Source organism: Otolemur garnettii, unplaced genomic scaffold, assembly GCF_000181295.1.
Source record: "Otolemur garnettii isolate 467f Iridium unplaced genomic scaffold, OtoGar3 scaffold00304, whole genome shotgun sequence".
NCBI classification, from domain to species: domain Eukaryota; kingdom Metazoa; phylum Chordata; class Mammalia; order Primates; family Galagidae; genus Otolemur; species Otolemur garnettii.
In genome coordinates, this window is record NW_003852699.1 from 117,486 (window position 1) to 121,894 (window position 4,409).

General features: G+C 39.4%; 1 protein-coding gene across 5 annotated transcripts in view; it reads left to right on the forward strand.

The window, feature by feature from the left end:
- LOC100947960 (zinc finger protein 708-like) overlaps nt 1-4,409 on the forward strand; it is a 42,834-nt gene that overhangs the window by 33,923 nt on the left and 4,502 nt on the right. The window lies entirely within an intron of this gene.

Genomic DNA, 4,409 nt, shown 5'->3' on the forward strand with positions numbered 1-4,409 from the left:
AGGCTGAGGCAGGAGACTCTTTGAGCCCAGGAGTTGGAGGTTGCTGTGAACTGTAAGGCCATGGCACTCTACCCAGGGGGATAACTTGAGGCTCTGTCTCAAAAAAAAAAAAAAATTTCATTCCTATTTTCTTTATTTTTTTAATTTCAAGTTAATATGAGGGTAAAAATGATTGGGTTACATGTTTCCTTTTGTTATATGAAATCCCTGTTGTAGTTGTGCCCTTCATTCAGGATTTTTAGATATTCTCTTACATAGTGCCCATTAGATGATAGCACACTAATCTTCCCTCCCTCATCTTCTCTCCCATCTCCCCATTCTACCCTGCCTCCCACTTGAGTTTAATTGTGTTATTATTGTATAGGCCTGTATTGGTTCATTTACAGGCCTCATAACTAATATTGAGTATATTGCCTACTTGCTTTTTTTTCTTTTATTTTCTTTTCTTTTTGTGTAGAGACAGAGTCTCACTTTATCACTCTCAGTAGAGTGCCATGGCCTCACAGAGCTCACAGCAACCTCCACCTCCTGGGCCTCGGCAATTCTCTTGCCTCAGCCTCCCGAGTAGCTGGGACTACAGGTACCCACCAGAACACCCGGCTATTTTTTTGTTGCAGTTTGGCCAGGGCTGGGTTTGACCCTCCCCACCCTCAGTACCTGGGGCCGGTGCCCTACCCACTGTGCCACAGGCACCACCCTGTGTACTTGCTTCACCATTTTTGTGATGCTTCATTATAAAGAATGTTCTCCAACTCCATCCAGGTTAATATAAAAGGTGTATTTCATGGTATGCATATACCATGGTTAACTTATCAATTCATAGGTTGATGGACACTTGAGTTGATTCCACATCTTGGCATTTGTAAATTAAACTGTGATAAATATTCTACTGCAAATGCCCTTATAATGATTTTTTTTTTCTCAGTAGATACTTAGTAATGAGATTGGAGGATCAAATGGAAGGTTTATTTTGAGTTCTTTGAGGATTCTCCGCACTTCTTTGCAAAGAGGCTGTATAATAGTTTGCAGTCTCATCCGTAATGTAAAAGTGTTCTCTTCTTACCATAACTACACCAGCCTCTGTAGCTTTGGGACCTTGTGATGTGGGCTGTTCTCACTGGGGTTAGGTGGTAGATTATCTCAATGTGATTTTGATTTGCATTTCTCTGATCATTAGGGATGATGAGCACTTTTTCATGTGTATTAACCGTACATCTGTCTTGGGAGAAGGGTCTGTTTTTGTCTCTTGCCCAGTAATTCATGAGATTGTTTGCTCTTATTTTGTTGATTAATTTGAGTTCACTGTAGATTCTAGTTATCAATGCTTTGTAACATGCAAATATCCTTTCCCATTGTGAAGATTGTCTGTTTGCCTTATTGTGTCCTTAGCTGTGTAAAAACTTTTTAGCTCATTTAAATCACATTTATTTGTTTCTGTTGTTGTGATTACCAGCTGAGTCTTTCTCATAGACTTACCCCAAGTTGATATCATCAAGAGTTTTTCCTACTCTTTCTTCTAGGATTTTTATTGATTTCTTAGGTTTAAATCTTTTAATCATAGTCGATTTTTGTAAGAAGTGAGAGATGTGGGTCCAGTTTCTGTCTATACGTATGGTTATCCTGTTCTACCAGCACCATTTATTGAATAGTGATCTTTTTCACCAGTGTATGCCTTTGTTTGGATTATCAATGATCAGATAATAATTAGTGGCTTGTTTCATCTCTAGGTTTTCAATTCTGTTCCATAGATCTATGTCTCCATTTTTTGTGCTAGTACCATATTGTTTTGATCACTACAAATTTGTAGTATAACCTGAAGTCTGGTAGAGTGATGCCTTCAGATTTCTTTCTATTGCTAAGAATTGTGTTGGCTATGCAGATTTTTTTTTTCCTGGTTCCATTCAAAATAATGAACTGGTATTTTTTTTTTTTTGAGTTTTTACTTCCAGCTTATTTTTAATTAGGTCATTTGAACGTGAAGTACAGGATCCACAAATTTAAAATGCTTCTTATTAAATATTCTTCAGAGCCTGTCTGAAAATAGTAATTTTTTAGAATCTTCTATATTACTCTCTCTTCTCTACCATGTACCATACTAAGTACTTAAATACTTAAAAATACATTTAAAATGTTCTACCAGGGCCAGGTACAGTGGCTCACACCTGTAATCCTAGCTATTGGGTGGCCAAGGCAGGTGGATTGCCTAAGCTCACAGGTTTGAAACTGGCATGAGCCAGAGCAAGAAGCAAATTCTAAAAATAGCCAGGCTGCTCGGAGCCTATGGCTCAAGTAGCTAAGGCGCCAGCCACATACACCTAAGGTGGCGGGTTCAAATCCAACCCGGGCCCGCCAAAACAACGATGGTTGCAATCAAAAAAAAAAAAAAATAGCCGAGCATTGTGGCAGGTGCCTGTGATCCCAGCTACCTGGGAGGCTGGGGCAGGAGACTCGCTTGAGCCCAGGAGTTGGAGGTTGCTGTAAGCTGTGATGCCACAGCACTCTACCCAGGGGGATAGCTTGAGGCTCTGTCTCAAAAAGAAAAATAAAAATAGGCAGGCATTTTGGTGGGCACATGTGGTCACAGCTACTTGGGAGGCTGAGGCCAGAGAATCACTTGAGCCCAAGAGTTAGAGGTTACTGTGAGCTATGAGGATTCAAAGTGAAACTCTGTCTCAAAAAAAATAATAAAATAAAGTATCTTACCAGGACCGTCAAATTAGTAAACTGAACAATAATTTTTTTGAATATTCTGTACTTTTTCCTCTACTGAGTACAATACAAAGTTGAAAATTGAAGAACTCCAAGCAAAATTCTTGTGACTTTTTCTAATAAAATAGAACTTGCTGTCTTTAATCTGGACCTGCTGCCCCATTTTGAAACAAATGTAAAGAGAGAAAAACCCAGTAGAGAAAAGAACGAAACAGACGACACAGATGATAGATTCAAATGTCAGAAAAAAAGCCAGATCTTAACATGTAGATTTAGAAACTCTGGCACAGTGAAAGTAATTTTTGAGAAACCTAGGTTTATTTCTTTTGTTATCATAGAAGAACATCTTTTTCATGCTCATAAATTACCTGAGAATTGATTTTCCTTAAGATTGTGAAAAATATTATCTGATGATTCCCTTTCAGTGATTTTCTGTCAAATTCACGTGAGAGCCAAAGTTCTCCCTTTGACCTGTGAGGGTTATGGTCTGCTTCTCCATGTCTTTGTGGGTCCCAGGAAAAAGTTTGCCTATTTCTGCCTACGTCTATGTAAAGTTATATATATATACACACATATATATACATTTTTTTTTTGAGACAAGGTTTCACTTTGTCACCCTTGGTAGAGTACTGTGGCATCAACCTCAAACTCTTGGCCTCAAGTGATCCTCTAGCCTCAGCTTTTCATTTGTTAGTAGAGACAGGATCTCACTGTTGCTCATGCTGGTCTTGAACTCATGAGGTCAAGCCATCCACCTGCTTCAGTCTCCTAGAGTGCTAGAATTATAGGTGTGAGCCACCATACCCAACCTATGTGAAGCTATTTTTAAGTTCTGGTTTTGCCTCATGCCAAAAGTATATTAGCACAGAAGTCATGTTGTGATATTGATTCAGAAGTCCCAGGAACACTATAGACATGTGTCAAATATTTTCTGTTTTATTAATTTTCAATCCTATCGAGGTTTCAAAGGTGATTCGACAGAAATTGAGGCTCCATAATTTCTTCAAAGCACAAAGGCCCTCCCTTTAATTAAATAATGACCACTCTGGGTGGCTGAGGCAGGTGGATTGCCTGAGCTTAGGAAATGGAGACCCTGTCTCTAAAAATAGCCAAGTTTTGTGGCAGGCACCTGTTTAGCTACTAGGGAGGCTGAGGCAAGAGAATTGCTTGAGCTGAAGAATTTGAAGTTACTATAAGCTATGATGCTACCGTACTCAACTGATGGGGACAAAGTGAAATTCTGTCTGGAAAAAAAAAAAACATGTACATATAAAGACATTTTACATATTTGATTAGATATTTAATTTTTTTTTTAATACAGAGTTCACTTTGTTGCCTAGCAACCTCAAACACTTGGGCTCAAATGATCCTTTTCCTCAGCCTCCAAAGTAGCTGAAAGTATAGGTGCTTTCCACAGTGCCCAGCTACTTTTAGAGACTGGGTCTCACTCTAGCTTTGGCTGGTCTTGAACTCCTGAGCTCAGGGAATCCACCTGCGTGGGCATCTCAGAGTGCTAGGTTTATAGTCATGAACCACTGTGTCTGGCCTTAGATATTTAATTTTTTAATATTTACTTTAAAAACTGATCGGCTTGGCACCTGTGGCTCAAGCGGCTAAGGCGCCAGCCACATACACCTAAGGTGGCGGGTTCAAATCCCCAGCCCAGCCACCAAACAAAGATAGCTGCAACCAAAAGAAAT